We start from the raw sequence: 23,947 nt of genomic DNA, 5'->3' as shown, positions 1-23,947 counted from the left end.
CCACCATGTAATAAGGATACATGCTCTACTATGTTCATAGCAGCCCTATTTATAATTGCCAGATGCTGGAAAGAACCCAGGTATCCCTCAACAGAAGAGTGGATGCAAAAAATGTGGTATATCTACACAATGGAGTACTATTCAGCCATCAGAAACAATGAATTCATGAAATTCTTAGGCAAATGGATGGAGCTAGAAAACATCATACTAAGTGAGGTAACCCAGACTCAAAAGGTGAATCATGGTATGCACTCACTAATAAGTGGATATTAACCTAGAAAACTGGAATACCCAAAACATAATCCACACATCAAATGAGGTACAAGAAGAAAGGAGGAGTGGCCCCTTGTTCTGGAAAGACTCAGTGAAGCAGTATTCGGCAAAACCAGAACGGGGAAGTGGGAAGGGGTGGGTGGGAGGACAGGGGAAGAGAAGGGGGCTTACGGGACTTTCGGGGAGTGGGGGGCTAGAAAAGGGGAAATCATTTGAAATGTAAATAAATTATATCGAATAAAAAATGTTCATGTGTCTCATTAGACTATTTCACACATAAATTTGATTTTTCTTATTGAAGCCATAATTATTATTCCTTCAAGATTTAATCTTATTACTTTCTGCCATTATGTATTGAGATAATTTTTCTAAAAACATACATTTTTACACATTTTATAAGTGAAAATAATTGAATGATTAGGTTTATATATCTAAATCTACGGGAAAACATTAAATACATTTCTCTCATAAAATGTATTGGTCATAATGCATTTGTAAATATAGCTAGTGACTCATTGAAAATGTGCATTGAAGTGTCATTTTTAACAAAGTGATGTTCAGTCTTGCAGGTATAGACATGAAGAGCAAGCACCTGTGTTTCTGAACACAGTCCCTATTCTCGTCTATAACCACTTCTGTTCTCTCACTATTACAGAAACATGATTTTGTAACATGATGTTCACTGCTTTTTAAAGCTGATATCCACTTATCAGTGAGTGCATACCATGTGTGTTCTTTTGTAATTAGGTTGCCTCACTCAGAATGATATTTTCAAGTTCCATCCATTTGCCTTAAGAATTTCATGAAGTCATTGTTTTTAATAGCTGAATAGTACACCATTGTGCAAATGTACCACATTTTCTGTATCCGTTCCTCTGTTGAAGGGTATCTGGGTTCTTTCAAGCTTCTGGCTATTATAAATAGGCTTATATGAACATAGTGGAGCATGTGTCCTTATGAAATTTTGGGAGCATCTTCTGGGAATATGCCCAGGAGTGGTGTAGCTGGGTCCTCAAGTAGTACTATGTCCAGTTTTCTGAGGAACCACCAGACTGATTTGCAGAGTGGTTTTAACCAGCATTCAATCCTACCAGGAGTGGAGGAGTGTTCCTCTTTCTCCACATCCCCCCTGGCATCTGCTGTTATCTGAGTTTTTGATCTTAGCCATTCTGACTAGTGTTAGGTAGTATTTCAGGGTTGTTTTGCTTTACATTTCCCTCATGATTTAGGATGTTGAACATTTCTTTAGGTGTTTCTGGGCCATTCGATAAAAATCCTCAGTTTTTTTGGTTTTATTTTTATTATTATTATTATTATTATTATTATTATTATTATTATTTTGCTTAGCTCTGTATCCCCCTTTTTAATAGGGTTGTTTTGTTCTCTGGAGTCTAACATTTTGATTTCTTAGTGTATATTGGATATTATCCCTCTATTGGATGTAAGATTCGAAAAGATCTTTTCCCAATCTTTTGGTTGCTGTTTTGTCCTTTTTACACTGTCCTTTGCCTTGCAGTGTTATAAGGTCTCAATTTTCCATTCTTGATCTTAAAGCATAAGTCATTGATGTCCTGTTCAGGAAATTTCCTTCTGCGCCCATGTGCTCTAGGCTCTTGCCTATTTTCTCTTATATTAGTTTCAGTGTATTTGGCTTTATGTGAAGGTTCTTGATGCACTTGGACTTGAGCTTTGTACAAGAAGATAAGAATGGATTGATTTGCATTCTTCTACATGCTCACCACCAGTTAAACCAGCAACATTTATTGAAAATGTCTTTGGATGGTTTTAGCTCTTTTGTCAAAGATCTAAAAGATAGGTGTGTGGTTTCATTTCTGGGTCTTCAATTCTACTCTGATCTTCCTGCTTATCTCTGTACCAGTACCACACAGTTTTTATCACTATTCCTCTGTAATACAGCTTGAGGTCAATTATGGTGATTCCAGAGGTTCTTTTATTGTTGAGAATAGTTTTCGCTATCCTGGCTTTTTTGTTATTCCAAATGAATTTGCAAATTGCTCTTTCTAACTTTATGAAGATATGAGCTGGAATTTTGATAGGAATTGCATTGAATCTGTAGACTGCTTTCAGCAGGATGACCATTTTTACTGTATTAATCCTGCCAATCCACAAGCGTGGGAAATATTTCCATCTTCTGAGAACTTCTTTGATTTTTTTCTTCAGAGACTTGAAGTTCTTGTCATACAAATCTTTCACTTGTTTGGTTAGAGTCACACCAAGATACCTTACATTGTTTGTGACTAGTGTGAAGGGTGTTGTGTCCCTAGTTTCTTTCTCAGCCTGTTATTCCTTTGAGTAGAGGAAAGCTACTGATTTGTTTGAGTTAATTTTATATCCAGCAACTTTGCTCAATTTGTTTATCAGCTGTAGGAGTTCTCTGGTGGAATTTTTGGGGTCACCTAAGTAAATTTTTGTGGTTCTATCATCTGTAATTAGTGATATTTTGACTTCTTCCTTTCCAATTTGAATCCCTTTGACCTTTTGTTTTCTAATTGCTCGGGGTAGGCCTTTGAGTATATATTGAATAGATAGGGAGAGTGTGGGCAGCCTTATTTTAGTGGCATTGCTTCAAGTTTCTAATTTGATGTTGCCTATTGGTTTGCTGTATATTGCTTTTACTATGTTTGTTATGAATGGGCCTTAAATTCCTGATCTTTCTGAGACTTTTTCCAGGAAGGGGGGTTGAATTTTGTCAAATGCTTTTTCAGCATCTAATAAGAAGATCATTTTTTTTTCTTTGAGTTTGTGTATATAGTGGATTACTTTGATCGATTTTTGTATATTGAACTATCTCTGCATCCTTGGGATGAAGCCTACTTGATCATGATTGTATTTATGTGATCTTAGATTCAATTTATAAGAATTTTATTGAGTATTTTTACATTGATATTCATAAAGAAAATTGGTCTGAAGTTCTCTTTCTTTGTTGGGTCTTTTTGCTGTTTAAGTATAATTGTGGAATTATAGAATGAATTGGGTAGTGCCCCTTCTGTTTCTCTTTTGTGGTTGTTTAAAGAGTGTTGGTATTAGGTCTTCTTTGAACATCTAATATAACTCAGCACTAAACCCATCTGGCCCTGGGATTTTTTTTTTTTTTTTTGGTTGGGAGACATTTAATAACTGCTATTTCTCTAAGGGCCATGGGACTGTTTAGATGGTTTATCTGATCCTGATTTAACTTTAGTACCTGGTATCTGTCTAGAAAATTGTCCATTTCAACCAGATTGTCCAGGTGTGTTAAGTATAGGCATTTTTAGTAGGATCTGATGATTTCTTGGATTTCCTTGGTTTATGTTGTTATATCTCCCCTTTCTTTTCTGATTTTGTTAATTTGGATACTGTCCCTGGTCCTTCTGGTTTGTTTGGCTAAGGGTTTATGTATTTTGTGGATTTTCTCAAAGAACCAGCTGCTGGTTTTGTTGATTCGTTGTGTAGTTCTTTTTGTTTCTACTTTGTTGATTTCAGCCCTGAGTTTGATTATTTCCTGCTATCTACTCCTTTATTGTGTATTTGTTTCATTTTGTTCTAGAGCTTTCTGGTGTGCTGTCAAACTGCTAGTGTATTCTCTCTCCATTTTCTTTTTGGAGTCACTCAGAACTATGAGTTTTTGTTGTTGCTGTTTTGTGTTTTGTTCGTTTGTTTCTTTCTTATGTGAAATTCTTATACTCACTCTACATACCAAATATTTCTTAGTTCTTAGTTTACAGAGAATTCTGCATCAAACAAAAACTGTGACTGCATCATTTTCATTCACAGTTTTCTTAATTGGGAAGGCACAAATCTATACTAACAAAAGAAAGCATGTACTTCAATATTAATTAAGAGAAATAGCTGGTGATTATACAAGCTGCTATTTGATATAGTAATTAGAGTAAAACACAAATTAAACTTTGGAAGATCAGATAAACCTATAAAGTAAGAGCTGCTGGAGTGAGCAGATCATTCTGCTATACTGTGTTTTTTATTACAACAAGGCTATATAGCATTTATCTTTATTAAAATTATGAAGTTTATGAAGGGCCACAGTATATCTTCTCTCATCCAATATTGAATCTATTATGAATAAAGATTTCTTTTATTAGCTGCAGATTAGGTAATTATACAATGAACAACAATCTGGGATATGTGTTTCATAAAACAATTTTTCAATAATTAAAATCTTTCCTTTCAAAGTTCTTTATGAATGCTTATAGCTTGATACAAAATTCACTTTTAAAGAATGTTTGTTGCAGTATGCATCCTGACAATGGGAATAGTCAATGTGGTTTTTAAAACAATCATAATTCAAATTATTTCAAAGTGAACATGATCACAAAAATCTAACCTAATTAAATATTATGCTTTTTATTATTGTAATGAATTTAGAGGTTTAAAACACAACAAAACAAAACACAGGGCTACAACAAGAGATAGCTCAGCAGGTTTTTTAAAAGTTCCTTGGTGGTGTTGCAGAGAAGTAATTTTGTTTCCCAGCATCCACATTGTCATTTGCAAGCACTCATATTTACATTTCCAGAGGTTCTAATACCTCTTCTGCTCTATATGTATATGCATGTAAAAATATGTAGACAATATAATCATAGCTATAAAATAAAACAAATTTTTAAATATAAAAATATTTGTCTTTGTTCTTTGCTGAAGATCAGAAGTATGAAACAGATCTAAACACAAAAGTAATCACAGCATTGTATTTCTTGTAGACACTCTAAAGGAGATCCTCATGCCTCATCTTTTCCAGTGTTTATAGGATGCCTATGTTCCTTGGCTTGTGACAACTTTCCTTTTTCTCCAGTCAATATTCCAAATGACACAGGTCCTTCTTGTGCTGCTGTATTTCTGTTTCTCTCCTGTTTACCTGCTTCCTACAGTTATAAAGAACATTGTCTGTTCACAGAAACCAGCCAGATAATCAAAGATGTCTAAGACCATCTGACTTCAAATATAATTCTACCTGTAAACTTACTTTTTCTTAGTCATATCATGTGGCATATTCACAGGAGCAGAGACACAGACACAGATATGATGAAGTACTTTTGTGGATATTATTATTGTTTTCATTCAGTTGTATTTCCTCTCCTTAGAATAAAAATGAATCTGAAAATTTATCAAATTTTTTCTAAGAACTGAAGTGTCTGAAGAAAAAGAATAAGAACTCAAATCTTTCATATGCTAAATAATAAAAAAGATAAAATAGTTTTCGCATCATATGGGGTATTCAGAAGGTAAACAACTCTCTTGGCAGACTTTTCCTGGTTAAATCCTGCTAGAGACAAATGCTAGAGACTCATGACTGTTGAGATAATTCAACCCAACATGTGATATTTATGTTTGGGCATATTTACCTTTCTTTTTTTTCTTTTTTTTTATTGATATATTTTTTATTTACATTTCAAATGATTTCCCCTTTTCTGGGTCCCCACTCCCCTCAAGTCCCATAAGCCCTCTTCCCTCCCCCTGTTCCTCAATCTACACCTTCCCACTCCCCTGTTCTGGAATTCCCCTATACTCTTGCACTGAGTCTTTCTAGAACCAGGGGCCACTCCTCCATTCTTTTTGGACATCATTTAATTTGTGGATTATGTCTTGGGTATTCAAAGTTTCTAGGCTAATATCCACTATATTTACCTTTCTTAATTGTCTTAGAAAGGGATCCAGTGGCTTCACAGCACTAACTTGCAATGTTGCTTATGATCAAGGATCATTGGCTTAGCATGAGAATGGGAAACCACTAAACATTGTAAAAGGTTCCTGATAATCAGCATGTAACCTGTTTTACTTGTCTGTTTGAGATGTACATACCTCTTGAGGGAAAGATGATATCTTTTTGTTTGGTTCGGTTGTTTTGTAAAACATAGTGTCTGCCTGTAGGCCTGATTGGCCTCAAACTCACTAAATAACCCATATTGACCTCCAAATCATGATAACTTCCTGCTGTAGACTACGGAATACTGGAATTTCAGTTGCAATATGCTATACCCCACACCCACATGAAGGTACAATCTATATGCAAAGAAATGTATTAAACATAGTACTACAATAAATTCATATTGAATGAGTCAAAACACAACTGCTTCAAGGGGAGAAATGTGCTGCTTCAACTGCTGTTAAACTAACCTAACACCCATAATTTGCATACAGGCCTTCCAGATCAACTCCAATCTCTGTGTTTATACTCAAGTTATGCATTAGGCATCCTCTATTCACACAAAGCCTCTAGAAACCCAAGACTGTGGCAACAGGCATTCCATTAGCAATTATGTTAAAACCTTATAGTTTCAGATACAACAGCAATTTGGAGAAAGGTATTTTAAACTAGCACAGTTTGAATCACCCTTGCCATATACAATCCATTAGAGCAGAATTATGTATGACTTCAGTCATTTGACAACTGATTTCTGTGCAAAGAAATGGCCAGTGTCAAAAGAAGAATGACAGGAACAATTTATATAACACAGAACAGGAGAATAACTGTAGTTTATATGTGTCTGCAGTAAGTTTTCCTCTGATAAAGAGCAAATGACATCAAATTGGGGCAAGCATCTTACTATACAACAACAAATGAAAGTAAATGGAAAATTATAGCTTTGGCACTTAACTATACCCAAAAGAAACTACCAGTCTTTTCAAAGAAAACTATTTAGTCTGGCAGTTCCTTATAGCTATAATTTTCTTTTGCTTTACTGCCTTAGTCTAAGATTCTCTGGAAAATAAACTACAAAGACTCAAGAGAACACCGCTCCCTCTGTCTCTCTCAATCTCTCTTTCATAACACAATAAAGTATGTGTTTCTTCATCTCATCTATGTGATGTCTGATTTGGATTTTTTTCCATTCATTATGGCTATGTGGCACTTGTCATAATTGAGTGTGATTGTATAAAGTTTATACTATAAAATGAATTGTTTCCAGTAACAATATCTATAATTGAAACAGCTGAAAAGAAATCATGACTAAATTAGTTATCTGAGAATTCTCTATGTCTGAAACAATGAATGTCAATAAGAATATAATTCAAACAAATTATATTTTATCTATTTTCACCTGTTTATTAAAATATTGATTGAATATTATTGTTATCCTCTGGAATATATAAGTTATTTTCTTCAGTTGATATGCATTTATAGTCATTTTATGGTAAAAATGTTGAGGTTCACATTGTGTAATGATGAATAAATAGACACAAAAACATCAATTTTTTTCTTTGCATGAAAATTACAGATTAAAGCTTTGTCAAATATTACTTCAAATATTAATTTTTTATACACTTAAATTATTTAAATGTCTTTCAACATCTGGGCTAGTTTAGTTAGTACTAAGGTTCAACATATGAACTGAAAATGCTTTGAGAGTCTTTTCAAAAATAAAAACTGATTATACTTCCATTTACTTTAAATCATTCATAACTATTCTAAAAATGTATGATGCATGTGATCTTGAAATTATATCATAATTGAAACTAAATTTTAAACATGGTAAGCCTGCATTCTATTTTTTGAAGCTGTCAAAACTTTGAATGGTCTGATATTTCATCCATTTTGCAAGCTGACAATATAACCAGCCACATTTTAGGAAATGCTGAGAGAAGATATTAGGTTCCTGCCTGATGGTGTATTATTCAGAAGAATAGCCGCAGTCAGGGTCCAAACACTTAAAATTTCTTGAATATCATGTTTCATGAAACAATAAAAGGAAGACTAGGGCCCAAATACACTATCACAGTATTATGTTACAAAGGAGAAGTATTAAGCGTAGAGAATTTGTGTGTGTGTGTGTGTGTGTGTGTGTGTGTGTGTGTGTGTCTGTTTCTTCTGTTAGGTATATATTTCAGAGAATGTCAATATTCTCTCATGTGTGTGTGTGTGTGTGTGTGTGTGTCCTTCCTCTTTACAATCACCAGACCTATGAGTATTTATTATACTCACAGAAATAGACTATCTTGTATGTGAATTGACTTTAAGAAAAAGATAATCTATGCTTGCTTGATCTAATTACAGAACCCTATAAAATTAAACTTAGTATTTGAGATAGAGAAGTCAAACATATTTGAAGATTATTGTACACAATTTCCATCTTTTATTGCTAGCTTTGAAGACAGAAGTTACCACATGATAAGAACTATGAGTGTTGTCTAGAAATTAAGATCAGTCTCAAAATCAGGTTGTAAATAGCATGAATTACACGGGGAAGTAATTATTCACTGAAGATTTCAGATAAGACCTCCATTCAGTGAAGGATTTAATTCAGCATTTGTTAGGCATGAAGTAAAGAACTACTTGCACTAAAATGGACTTCTGACATAGAGTGCTATGTTAATAAATTAATATTGTTTCAAGTTTGTAAATACATAGTAATGAGCTACATAACAAAAATAAATCTAAAATGTAGAAAAACAGACTGAGACTTTTAAACATTCAGGAGACATTCTTAAAATTTCATAAACTACATATTTTGATGTAAAAAAAATCTTGAAAAGATAAGCTGTTGTGGTAAATATTTAATATCAATTGGGGGTTTCTACCCTACCTTTGACCATTCATTTCTCAGATAAAATACTCAAAACCTTTACATTTATAATAAGCCTGAGCAACATTAGAGCTAAACAAGTATCAACCTTCTATGGCTCTTTTATCTACTTCCCTGTCAATAATGCTGATTTATAATTTTACAAGTTCTGCCAGGGCTATTCTTACTTCAATTGGCCAGCCCTCATGGACATGTGTTCATGATGTACCTACTCCATAGTGTCTTTTGCTTTTCCTCTCTTTTCCCCTTGTGTTACTGACTCTGACCCCAATCTCAGCAACTGAAACTACTCCAACCTCTCTTCTGCCCAGCCATAAGCTAGAGGCATCTTTTATTAACCAATCAGGGATAACTTGGAGGGGGCAAGGCTTGTGCATCACAGCCCAAAAAAGGTGTTCAGCATGTTTGCTTACAATATGTTGAAAAAACACAGAGAATCATAAGAAATTGCTTCCCAACAGAAATACCAATATTTAATTATTACTCCAGGTATGATTATCATTATTGGTGTTGTCCGATGTACCCAGAGTACTCCGAATTTTATCGATTAACCCCATATTGCTGAAAATAACATGATTTCATTTCTTATAGATCATATTCATGTGTGTGTGTGAAAAATCTAGTTTAATCTACTTCTAATCAACTATGAATAGCACCACAAATACAAGAAACTTCAAAAATTAGACACCCTCTTTAGTTTTCTGATTAAAGGGAAACCTTGATAATGATTTGCTAGAATGATTATATTGTCTTGTATATCTTTGCAAGGGATTTTCCAGAAGAAATTACATGTGAGTCTGTCAACTCAGTGAAGGGAAAATCAACCTACAATCTAGGTGGTCATAAAGCTGTGGAGCAATATAGAACAAAGACAGAGGAAGATCAAATTTTATTCTTTTTCTTCAGACCCCTATTCTTACTAGAACAATTAAAACAGTTGTGGTAGGACACACTATAGACACTCATGTCTCAGGGTTTCTATTTTCAAATGATCCTTGTCTTAAACAACTTCCAGTATTGTGAGCAAATACTTTCAAGCACATTATGTTAAAGTACATTATGTTGAGTGGAGTCTTGTCTCAGATGTGGTTCACCTGTAATGGTCAGTGATCAGCCAAGTAGTACTTGTTAGTAGGGAAGTATGAGTAAAATGTTTACTGTATATAACAGGGTCTACATAAATACAAGGCCTTAAACTATGAAAGAATTCAAAGGGAATGGAAAAAAGAAAGGCCCAAATGAACATGCCTAGGGATGTGCATTTGGTATGATAGTGTCTTCTAACCTAGAACTATGAACAATGTACAATTTCATTATTTGAACCTTCCCTCCTAGCAGATCAGGGATTGGGAAGATGCCGTGTTAAGGTGAGAACACCGAATGTATCTTGCTTAATAGTTTCTTTGCATTATCCACATTAAAAACACCGAATTATGTTCACCTGTGTATTATTGGCTTATCACAAACCACAGAAACACTGTATGTGGCATTACTAGGTAATATCTTGATAGCTTTGCTATCATATACCCATATGATGTCAAATAATGTAGTACATCACAATATGGCTATTAGGGAGTTAATAAATTGACTTTAAACTTAAATTTCTTCCTAACTTTCCTATAGTATATACATTAAAGTAGCACATAAGAAGTCTCCATTCTTTCACTGGAAAGAACACTGAGAGTTCAAACATTCAGTATTACTAAGGTGAAAATTCAAGGCACTTCCATCTAAAAATATTCATCTATTCATTAAAAATTATTTATAAATTGTATATTATGTACATGGCAGGAAATTTTAGGATCTATTGAAATCAAAAGATGATTAAAACATGGCTGTATTATTTTTCCCAATAATAAAGCCATACTAAGCACACCAATGTCTATTACAATACAGGACCACAGGTAGTCTGCCCATGAGATGTTTGGACAGAAACAATGTGTGCTACCTAAATTGTTTTTACACCAAAAATCAATAATAACTTCTGTTTACTGACTAAAAACATCAAGTCTAACTTTTCCTCTCCTCTTAACAATGTCTTGAACAGGTCAGGAAGGACTATTGGAGAATACCAAATGAGTTAATAAACACAAAAAGATGGGCATGGAGGTACAGAAGAAATACTAGTTTTTGGTATAGAAAGTATCATGAGCAGGTCGGTGGTGAGACCCTGGAATAAGTACAAAAGCAAGAAGTAGAGTTAATTTTGAGGTGGGACTCCAGAGCTATAATTTGGCAAAGTTTTGTAGACTTATTGCGATTAAGGCTTTTGAGAACCCATTGACCAAAGACTCAAACAGAAATATCTCATGTCCAGTTCTGGTATTCTGGTATTATTTATTTGCTAACATGATGTATCTATTTGGAGTTTTGACCCTCATTTTACGGTAACTCTGTTAAAATTCTTTTCATATATGCATGTTTATGTATTGTTTTAGGTATAGAAATAGGTTTAGATATATTTTAGAAAGATTTTACAGTAGTAATTTTTATATAGCACTTTGAAAATGCCTTTAGTGTTAATAATCTCTCCTATAATTCTTCTTCTACCTTGATCTCATATTATTCACTCCAGTTTAACCCTATACTTTCTAACCACCAAGTATTACATTCTGTTGTCAATATTTTTTAAAACTCTCTAGAACTTGAGACCTTATTGCTAAAGTTACAGCATACTTGAGTCAGAAAACATAGAGAAATCAAGGTGGTACTTATCTGGGAACATCATCTTTAGTGGCTACAAGTCATTGTACTAGAAGGTACTATATTTACTACTAGCAAAGAAAAGTAATCATCAGTCTCACTAAGCTGTGAACCCTGAAAGTTATAACAACAACTGAATTGCTAAGATATACCCACTGTTACAATACTGACACTAAATTTAGGGTATAACCAACTATTTTCTAATTAAAACTAAAATCTACTCCATGTTATTGACCTACATCTACCACTGTTAATGAGACCAAGATTCTGAATAGATCAGGCATAGGACTTAAAAGTAAACTTACTGCTATTTTTTTTTTGTTAAAGGGACATAGTATTAAAATGACTCTTAAGGTCTTATTTTTATACCTGCAGAGCAGTCCATCTCTCAAATATCATCATTAAAGATTATCCTTAAATTACAATTATCACAGAGACCCTCAACTGGCCAACATGCAGATAATATGAGACAATGGAATTTTCAACCCTACATATAATATACATATCATATCCTTTCACTCTAATACTCAGGACTCTTCATGGAAGAGATGAAAGTTAAAAATATAAGAGCCAAAGATAGTGGATAACTTCAAAGAAATCATGTTTTCCAAAACTCATAGCAATTATGACAGCATGAACAATAGCAGTGGTAACTCAAGACAGACTAAATCTCTGGATGGAGGGGAGCAAATGATCAAAAATTTCCACTACTATCTAAGGTTCTATTAGCAATTGATAGCTGCTGGGAAAAAGTGAGTAAATTTTCTTTCATACTGTAAGCCCTGGTTAGCAGATCATGTGGTCAAGGGGTGATCCTGTTTTCTAGAGTACCTGGCAACCTAAATTAGACTAGATGGGAGGACAAAAAAAAGCTCAGAGTTGGATGCATAAAAAGGTGAGAGTGTGGAGGGTAGGTATGGAGAGAGTTGGGAATGGGGTGAATATAATCAAAATACATTGTACCAAATTCTCAAAACATTAATAGAGATATTTTTCAAAAGACTTTTTTTTAAATGTCAAGCAAGCATAAGAAGTCATATACTTTGTTAAGCAATAAAGTGCCAATGGATCTGACAGTTTAAGTTTCATGAGTGGAATTCTTAAATACTTCAATAATTTGGCATTATAATTTCACTCAAGAAGCATGAGTTTCACTGAGATTTCATTAAGAAATTCTTTAATATATTCAATGCCTGAAAGCTTCTAGCTCGCAAGTCCTGCTATAGGATCCTAGGATATTCAGGCACTAAGGCACAAAAGGGATGAACTTTGTATCTTTGAAATCATACAGTCTAGCTAGGAAGATTAGCCTTTAAAAGAGGGTAAACAATACAGTGTATAAAAAGATGTTACAAACACAGCATATAGATATAAAAAGGATCCATTAAATACAAGTGAAGACTTAAACTCTATAGATAGACAGCAAGACTAGGAAAGTAATAATCCTAGAAGGCAAGAGAGCAGGTAATTTGAGCATAGCTGTGGCTAAAGTCTATATTTACCTGGGGGGAAGAAAATTATGGTAATAATATCAAGAAGTGTAAACGGAAGAATTGGTTTAAAGGAAATTATAATGGTTAAATCATGCTAAGTGTAGTGGTTTAAATAAAAAAATACCCCCTATAGAGTCATATTTCAATGGTTGATCAGCAAGGAGTGGTACTACTAGAGGGTGAGGCCTTGTTGTAGTAGGTTTGGCCTTGTTGGAAGAATTGTGTCAGAGAGGGTTGGCTTTGAAGTTTCAAAGACTTAAGCCAGGATTCCTCTTTCACTCTCCCTCTCCCTCTCTCTCCCCTCCCTCTCCCTCCCCCTTCCCCTCTCCCTTCCCTCTTCATCCCCTCCCCTCTCCTCTCCCTCCCCTCCCCCTCCCAAACCCCTCCCCTTCCCTCTACCCTCCCTCTCCCTCTCCCCATCTCCATTGCCCTCTCCCTTTCCCTTTGCTTTTCCCTCTGCCAAGGATGGGTGTGTGTGTCAGATCCTGCATTTCTTTCCAGCCATCTTTTGAAGGTAACTGACTGGGAAAAAAGCAAGACTTGGTGTTGTGAGATATTTAGGGTTGTCTTTTCTATAATAAAACATTTACCTTTATTAGGTGATAGATGACCTGCCTGAGTTTTTCTGAGGCCAGAAACTATAGTCTCTTGGCATTTAGCACTTCACAGTAAAACAGCTGGGGAGTAAAAGGATTTATTGCTAGTGTTCCCTTCTCTGGTGAATTAGCAGGCAGCCTCTATGGCTAAGCTGGTTAACTCTGTGTTAATGACAGAGAAAGGAAAGGAAAATAATTAAGATATTTTATACAAGCAAATATACACAGACATATATACATTCAAACACCCACAATCTGGCTAGACTCAGCAATCTGTCACAACTCCACAAGTATTCATGTATGCTTGCATAAATACACACACACACACACACACACACACACACACACACACACACACACATATATATATATGGATGGGTGTGTGCATGAATGGATAGAACAGAGCTCCCCAAACTAAACCATTCAACCAAAAACTTTCTCTTCTCTGTTCTTTTTACACCTTCTTAGACAGAATGTTCTTTAGAAAGTTACCTCCAAGATAAAATGTTACAATGAGTGGAGATTCAGAAAGATGTTGATATTAAGTTCAAAGGACTGTTTCATTATAACATACTCATTATAAGGTCAAAGAACATTTTTTCATTGCCTTGCCTTATCATAGTGCACACTTGTGACATTATCCTTGGGCCTAAATGTTTTTCTTTGAACACATATTTGTCCTAAGTCTATTTCTCTTTCTAGTGTAATTATAAAGGCTCATTGATTTTCCTATTATGCAGGTTTTACTTACTATTATGAGGAATGGGCACATTCTATTATTGATTTTAGATTCAATAATTGCCTCTTTCTAGCAACTAAGAGCATGTCTAAATCTTTCTTCTTAAAATTATTTGAATCAAGGCAGAATGTCTATAGAATCATTATCTATTTGTCTATATCACATCACTACAAGATGAAGTACATCTTCATAGGTCTTCAGAAATCTGCACAAAAGGGTGGGTCAATACCTAGTAATTTTTATTTATTTAATAACAGTAGGAAAAGCATATTAACAGCAGGAATCTTTCCTCAAATATAATCTCCTTAGCCTTGCCTAAAAAAGCAAATCTATCATAGATTCAAAGTCTATGGTGCAACTCTCTAAGTAAGATCACCTTCTAGTTCTAAGCTTCTCTTAGATGACTCTCACTGCCTCTAAATCCAGATATTGGGAACCATTAGCTGCTCTCCATGACCATGTCTGCCTGCATACTACCATGCTTTCCTCCACGATGGCAATGGACTAAATCTGTGAACTCTAAGATATCTGCAATAAAATGATTTCCTTCATCAGAGTTATCATTGTCATGATGTCTCTTCACAGTAATTGAACAGTAAGATATGACTTCTTTTGGCAAGAATAAACACACATCTGTTGAATAGATTACATCTCATGATATTTTAATATTTTCCAATCACTCTTTTTCCCCAAGAGAGAATTATAAAATGTAAGCTTATATTCTCTGTCTCTCAGTTTGGCATATCAAAAGTATATATTTAGAAAAGTGTTACATGTAAGAAGTTAATCTATAAAACTAATGCTACTCACAAAGGATCTGAAAGAAATTTAGGCCAGATTCTATAAGTGACTATTTAAAGTGAATGGACAGTAGGGTATGTGGTTAACAAGCTTCTCCATTCTAAAGTCTATGCCTACTTCTGTTACATTTCTATAAGGAATCTTAACAATTCTCAGAGAAAGCAAATTTCTTTTTTTTATTTTTTTTTTATTGGATAGTTTTTCTATTTACTTCTCAAATATTTTCCCCTTTCCATGTCTCCCCTTTGGAAATGCCCTATCCCACCCTGGATCATCTTGCCTGTTTGAGGGTGCTCCCCTACCCACCTACCCACGCCCCTCCTCAAGCACTGGCATTCTCCTACACTGGGGCATTGAACACCCTCAGGTCAAAGGGTTGTCTGCTCGATTGATGTCCAACAAGGCCATTCTCCTACACATATGCAGTCAGAGCTATGGGTCCCTCCATGTATACTCTTTGGTTGGTGGTCCAGTCCCCAGAATCTTGGGGGAGTCTGGCCAGTTGACACTGTTGCTACCCCATAGGACTGCAAATCCCCTAAACTCCTTTGGTCCCTTCTCCAACTCCTCCATCAGGGACCCTGTGCTCAGTCCAGTGGTTGGCTGAGAGCATCCACCTCTGTTTTTGTCAGGCTCTGGCAGAGCCTCTCAGGGGACAGCTATATCAAGGCTCCTGTCAGTATGCACTTCTTGGCATCCACAATAGTGTCTGGGTTTGGTGACTGTATATGTGATGGATCCCCAGGTCGGGCAATTTCTGGACAGCTTTTTCTTCAGTCTCTGTTCCATACTTTTTCTCTGTATCTCCTCCAATGGGTATTTAGTTCCCCCTTCTAAGAAGGACCAAAGTAGCCACACTTTGCTCTTCCTTGTTCTTGAGCTTCAAGTGGTCTGTGAATCCTATCTTGGGTATTCTGAGATTCTGGGCTAATAGCCACTTATCAGTGAGTGCATACCATCTGTGTTCTTTTGTGACTGTATAGCCTCACACAGGATGATATTTCCTAGTTCCATCCATTTGCTTAAGAATTTCATGAATTTGTTGTTTTGATAGCTGAGTTGTACTCCCTTGTGTAAATATACCAAATTTTCTGTATCCATTCCTCTGTTGAAGGACATCTGGATTGTTTCCAGGTTCTGGCTATTATAAATAAAACTGCTATGAACATAATGGAGCATGTGTCCTTATTACATGTTGGAACATCTTCTGGGTACATGCCCAGGAGTGATATAGCTGGGTCCTCATGTAGTATAATGTCTAATTTTCTGAGGAACCACTAGACTGATTTCCAGAGTGGTTATAGCAGCTTGCAATCCTACCAATAATGGAGGAGTGTTCCTCTTTCTCCACATCCTAGCCAGCATCTTCTGTCACCAGAGTTTTTGGTCATAGCCATTCTGACTGGTGTGAGGTAGAATCTCAGGGTCGTTTTGACTTGCATTTCCATGGTGACTAAGGATGTTGAATATTTCGATGGGTTTTGACCATTCTAGTTTCCTCAGTTGAAAATCATCTGTTTGGCTCTTTTCCCCATTTTTTATTCAGGTTGTTTCTCTGGAGTCTCACTTCTACTCATGAGTTATGTTTTAAGTTTCAGAGAAAATTATATAAGAATAAAGATTAGGGAATTATCCTTCTCTTTACAGAAAGCAAGCGTTTTTTTCCCTAACTTTTTGCTCACAAAGGCAAGTATCATAGAATCAATGAGTGCAAGCACTTTTGGGGATGAACTATATTTCTAGCTGCAAACAAGTCTGCCAATCATTGTATGTTTAGTCCAGAGATTTTGACATGAATGACTAGAGTGATCCCAGTGATTACATCTTCATAAATAAATAAGAAGCCATCCAAGGAATTGCACAGACAGTTACCCCAGGGAGTTGCCTCTAGTCAATGCCTTTTTATCTTTAAATGTCCTGAATTTTTAATAGTTTCACTGTTTGATAACTATATACTTGAGTACTGCATCTACATTATTCCTGCACCTTCCTATTCTCCTCCAAGTGCTCATATGTCCTTTTCCCATAATAATGATCTTTCCTTTGATTATATTTTTATATGTATTTGCATATGTTTTTGTATGGATATATGTTCACATGTATATATAACCTATGAGGACAGGCATTTCCTAATTTTTAAGATACAAAAAGCAGTGATTATTATTGCAATCAATAAACTTGGGAAATTAATAGCCTCAAACAGCTTTCAATAAGATGTTACAATATTGTATCAAATTTAAAAGGGTACTACATTATAGGGAGAATATAATGCAAGAGATATTTCCATTGGAATAAGAAAAGAACAAAGACTTGAAATAGAACAACAATTTCTCCATATTCATCACAAAGCAACTCCCACTTATTGATAAGATGTCCCTACATTAGAACTGTGTTAATACTCCAAAAGATGAGAAGATCAGGGACTAAGTGGTCCTAACATCACTGAGATATGATGTCTAGTTTTCTCTTAGACTTTCTGTACTAATTACTTCAGCATAAGAATGGTTTCCAGTTGATTTATATACTGATAAGTTTAATTACTACAGCCATTCTTTACCTTGAGAAATTAATAAGGTGTAATGATACTTCCATACACATAGAAAATATACATTTTTCATGCTCACATATTCTGTCCCCAAATCCTTATGTGTCTCTCATAAATTTTACTTTAGGGTCATCATTTCTCCTTTGAATTTTTAGTTTGCACAAATATGAAAGAATATGTGTGATGCATGTTTTTTTGCTTCTTGTTTATTTCTTTAATCATCACATGCTCCAGTTGCATCTAGTTTGTTACAAATGCCAAGTCTTCATTCTTTACTGGCAAGTAACACTCATGTGTGTGTGTGTGTGTGTGTGTGTGTGTGTGTGTATCTCACATATTTTTGTTCATTGTCAGGCACCTGTATTGTTGCAACATCTTGCCTATAGTGATTAGTGAGTACCACTGTCAATATGACTATACAGTTATCGCTTTTATGCATTAGCTTTAGTTTTTTTGCATATATACCTAGTACTAGAGTTGCTGGATCATATAGAATAGTAGAGTTTCTGTTGTTTTAAGAAACCTCCATTTTGTTTTCCATAGAGCCTATGCTACTTTCCATTTCCAGTTTTGAAAGAATCATGTATCACTGAAGAAGGTGAAAAGTCATTGCAGTAAATAAAAATGTAAATACAACAGGTGAAAATCTTTTGATAGGTTAGGGTAGATATCTCTGTTGGTAATGTATCTGCAGCACAATACAAGAACCTGAGTTTACATTCCCAGAAATTACATAGAAATCATGTAACCCTAGCCTCACTTAGGGACAGGGAGAAAAATATGGGTCCATCTGTGATACCCACTGGCTATCAAGCCTATGATATTTAGGTTCAGTTAAAGACCTTGTCTCAAAAAATACAGGTAAAGGGAAATTATGAAAAGATATCCAACATGAGTTCTAAATACACACACACACACACACACACACACACACACACACACACACACTCCTTTGAGCTACAGCAGAAGTACTAACAGAGAAATTACATGGTAATGAATGCAAATATCACAAAAAGAAATATTTATAGTTAACAACCTAACAATATATTTCTCAAGGTTAAAGTACAAAATTTAAGTAAACCCAGAATCAGTAAGCAAAAAGAAACTGTAAAGAGCAAAGCACAAATAGATGAAATAGTCTTAAAGAACAATACAGAGATCAAAGAAATAACTACTTATGTAGTCAAGACCACTTTTGTACTACTGACCCTCCTGCCTCGACCTCTCAATTGTATGTGACATTATGTGTAAAAAATATAAATATAAAAAATGGTGACAAAATATTTGAGTGGATACCCAAATATATAACCTTAATGGTGCGTTTGTTTGTTTGTTTGTTTGTTTGGTGGGTTTGGTTTTTTGAGACCTGAGATCTTCATATAATCCTCACGGTTCTGAAATTCACTGTGTAAACCAGACTGGTCTTGACTCACAGAGATCAGCTTACCTCTGTCTTCTGAGTGCTGGGAGTGCACAATGGCTGCCACTCTGTGTAGCACTTTTATTTGTGAGTTCAGAACAATGAAGTGATTTTATTTAAAAAAAGAAAGAAAGAAAGAAAAGAAGAAAGAAAATATAAAAAATACAGCTGGCAAATATTTAGGTAGAATAATGAGAGAAAAGAGAGTGGGTGCTTAAATTCATAAAATGAGACAAAATTTTTGACATTACATAAATTCCTAAGCATCATTAAGAGTCACTTTAATAAAACTACATGGTGACAAATTGGACAATCAAGAGGAGAAAGTCAAATTTGTGAATGTATAAGGCTTATCAAATTTAAACCAAGAGAATATTAAAGTAAATCTGGCAAAAACAAACAATGAAATTGAGTCAGTAAAAAAATCACAACAACATTTTCAAGAATATATAACTTCACAGGGCTGTTGCTTGTTTCCTTACTGGGGATTGATTCTGTTACCTCACACATCTTAGGAAAGAGTTCAAACACATACACTCACATCCAGCTAGATAAATGAAATAGATATTATGCAAAGACTCAGGAGATGTATCCTTATAGGTTTCAAACTCTAGAATCAGTGTTTCATCCCTTTATCCTTGAGATTCAGTAGCTTGATGATTAAAATTTTTCTGAAAATGGAAAAACATTATTGTTAAGTTTCACCAGTTTTTTGGTGAAATATCTATGAGTTTTATTATTAATTAAATTTATTCTTTTACAATTTCATGCATGTTTACAATACATTCGGACTCCTGCCACATCCACCGTCTTCTCTCTACTTCTGACTCATGTCAATGGCTTTTCACCCTTTTCATCTTACTAGGCACTAAGTTTCAAGAATCTGACAAACTATTGAGATAAGATTCCATGAAGTAACACATTTATTGTATTATGTGTTTTAGTGTTTTCTCTACATCCTCTCAATAGCATTGTTTTCTTTTTTTTTTTAAATTTTATTTGCTAGATTCTTTGTTTACATTCCAAATGATTTCCCCTTTCCTGGATCCCCCCCTCCCTGTATGTGCCATAAACCTTCTTCTCTCCATCCATTCTCCAATCACCTCCCTCCTTTTTTTCTCTGTCCTTATATTCCCCTCCAATGCTAGATCAATACTTTCCAGGATCAGGACCTTCTCCATACTTCTTCATGGGAGTCATTTGTTATGCAATTTGTGCCTTGGGTATTCAGGGCTTCTGGGCTAATTAATATCCACTTATCAGAGATTGCATTCCATGTGTATTCTTTTGTGACTGGGTTACCTCACTTAGGATAATATTTTCCAGATCAAAACATTTGCCTAAAAATATTGTGAATTCATTGTTTCTAATTGCTGATTAATATTCCATTGTGTAAATATACAACATTTTCTGCATCCATTCCTCCTTTGAGGGTCACCTGGGTCCAGTGGAGGAGTTTCTCCACGTCCTCGCCAACACCTGCTGTCTCCTGAGTTTTTGACCTTAGCCATTCTGACTGGTGTAAGGTGAAATCTCAGGGTTGTTTTGATTTGCATTTCCCTAATGACTAATGATGTTGAGCACTTCTTAAGGTGCCTCTTGGCCACCTGAATTTCTTCAGGTGAAAATTCTTTGTTTAGATCTGTACCCCATTTTTAATAGGGTTATTTGGTTCCCTGGGTTCTACCTTCTTGAGTTCTTTGTATAGATTGGATATTAGCCCTCTATCAGATGTAGGGTTGGTGAATAACCTTTCCCAATTTCATGGTTGCCATTTTGTCCTTTTAACAGTGTCCTTTGCCTTACATAAACTTTGTAATTTTATGAGGTCCCATTTGTCAATTCTTGATCTTAGAGCATAAGCTATTGGTGATCTGTTCAGGAACTTTTCACCTGTGCCCATGTCCTCTAGGGTCTTCCCCAGTTTCTTTTCTATTAGTTTCAGTGTGTCTGATTTTACATGGAGGTCCATGATCCACTTAGAGTGAAGTTTAGTACATGGAGATAGGAATGGATCAATTCGCATTATTCTGCATGCTGACCTCCAATTGAACCAGCACCATTTGTTGAAAAGGCTATCTTTTTTTCCACTGGATGTTTTTGGCTCCTTTGTCGAAGATCAAGTGACCATAGGTGTGTGGGTTCATTTCTGTATCTTCAATTCTATTCCATTGGTCCACTTGTCTGTCACTGTACCAATACCATGCAGTTTTTAACACTATTGCTCTGTAGTATTGCTTGAAATCAGGGATACTGATTCCCCCAGAATTTCTTTTGTTGTTGAGAATAGTTTTAGCTATCCTGGGTATTTTGTTATTCCAGATGAATTTGACAATTACTTTTTCTAACTCTGTGAAGAACTGAGTTGGGATTTTGATGGGGATTGCATTGAATCTGTAGATTGCTTTTAGCAAGATGGCCATTTTAACTATATTAATCCTGCCGATCCATGAGCATGGCAGATTTTTCCATTTTCTGAGGTCTTCTTCGATTTCCTTCTTCAGAGACCTGAAGTTCTTGTCATATAGATCTTTCACTTGTTTCGTTAGAGTCACACCAAGATACTTTATATTGTTTGTGGCTATTGTGAAGGGTGTCATTTCCCTAACTTCTCTCTCAGCCTGCTTTTCCTTTGAGTATAGGAAGGCAACCGATTTGCTTGAGTTGATTTTATAACCAGCCACTTTGATGAAGTTGTTTATCAGCTGTAGGAGTTCTCTGGTCAAGATTTTCGTGTCACTGAAGTAGACTATCATGTCTTCTGCAAATAGTGATAATTTGACTTCTTCCTTTCCAATTTGTATCCCCTTGACCGCCTTATGTTGTCTAATTGCTCTAGCTAGAACTTCAAGTACTATATTGAAAAGCTATGGAGAGAGAGGACAGCCTTGTCTAGTCCCTGATTTTTTTTAGTGGGATTGCTTCAAGTTTCTCTCCATTTAGTTTGATGTTGGATACCAGTTTGCTGTATATTGCTTTAATGATGTTGAGGTACGGGCCTTGAATTCCTGTTCTGTCCAAGACTTTTAGCATGAAAGGATGCTGGATTTTGTCAAATGCTTTTTCTGCATCTAATGAGATGATCATGTGGTTTTTTTCTTTGAGTTTGTTTATGTAGTGGATAGCATTGATGGATTTCCTTATATTGAACCATCCCTGCATCCCTGGGATGAAGCGTCCTTGATCATGGTGGATGATCGTTTTGGATTTGGTTGGCAAGAATTTTATTAAGTATTTTTGCATCAATATTCATAAGAGAACTTGGCCTGAAGTTCTCTTTCTTTGTTGGATCTTTGTGTGGTTTTGGTATCAGCTTAATTGTGGCTTCATGGAATGAGTTGGGTAGAGTTCTTTCTGTTTCTATTTTGTGGAATAGTTTGAAGAGTATTGGTGTTAGGTCTTCTATAAAGGTCTGATAGAATTCTGCACTGAGGCCATTTGGTCCCATGCTTTTTTTGGTTGAGAGACTTTCTACGACCCTTTTTTATTTCTTCAGGTGTTGTCGGACTGTTTAGATGATCTATTTGATTCTGATTTAGTTTTGGTGTCAGATATCTGTCTAGGAAAATGTCCATTTCCTCCAGATTCTCCAGTTGTGTTGAGTATAGGCTTTTGTAGTAGGATCTAATGATTTTTTTGAATTTCCTCAGTTTCTGTTGTTATATCTTCCTTTTCATTTCTAAGTTTGTTAATCTGGATACTCTCTCTGTGCCCTTTGGTCAGTCTGGCTAAGGGTTTATCTATCTTGTTGATTTTCTCAAAGAACCAGCTCCTGGTTTTGTTGATTCTTTGTATGGTTCTCTTTGTTTCTACTTGATTGATTTCGGCCCTGAGTTTGATGATTTCCTGCTTTCTACTCCTCCTGGGTGAAATAGCTTCTTTTTGTTCCAGGGATTTCAGGTGTGTCAATTTTTTTTTTATTTTTTTTTTAATTTTAAATTTTAGTTTATTGAAATAAACACCATGAAGTACATTTTTTTTAATTTATTGATATATTTATTTACATTTCAAATGATTTCCCCTTTTCAGTGTCATTAAGCTGTTAGTGTATGCTCTCTCCATTTTCTTTTTGGAGGCACTCAGGACTATGAGTTTTCCTCTTAGCACTGCTTTCATTGTGGTCCATAGATCTGGGTATGTTGTGTCTTCATTTTCATTAAGTTCTAAAAATTCTTTAATTTCCTTCTTTATTTCTTCCTTGACCAAGGTATCATTGAGTAGACTATTGTTCAATTTCCACATGTATGTGAGTTTTCTGTTGTTTTTGTTGCTATTGAAGACCACTTTTACTCCATAGTGATCTGATAGGAGGCATGTGATTAGTTCGATCTTCTTATATTTGTTGAGGTCTGTCTTGTGACCAATTATATGGTCGATTTTGGAGAAGGTACCATGAGGTGCTGAGAAAAACATATATTGTTTTGCTTTAGGATAGAATGTTATACACACACACACACACACACACACACACACACACACACACACACACATATATATATATATGTATATATATGTTAAATCTAATTTGTCCAAAGCTTCAATTAGTTTCATTATGTCCCTGTTTAGTTTCTGTTTTCCTGATCGGCCCATTGAGGAAAGTGCAGTGTTGAAGTCACCCACAATTATTGTGTTAGGTGCAATGTGTGCTTTGAGCTTTAATAAAGTTTCTTTTACGAAAGAGGGTGCCCTTGCATTTGGAGCACAGATGTTCAGGTTTGAGAGTTCTTCTTGTTGTATTTTTCCTTTGACCAGCAAGTAGTGTCCCTCAGAGTCTCTTTTGATGACTTTGGGTTGAAAGTCAATTTTATCTGATATTAAAATGGCTACTCCACCTTGT

Source organism: Apodemus sylvaticus, chromosome X, assembly GCF_947179515.1.
Source record: "Apodemus sylvaticus chromosome X, mApoSyl1.1, whole genome shotgun sequence".
Classification (NCBI taxonomy): domain Eukaryota; kingdom Metazoa; phylum Chordata; class Mammalia; order Rodentia; family Muridae; genus Apodemus; species Apodemus sylvaticus.
The sequence above is the reverse complement of the archived record's forward strand: the minus strand, read 5'-3'. Positions refer to the sequence as shown.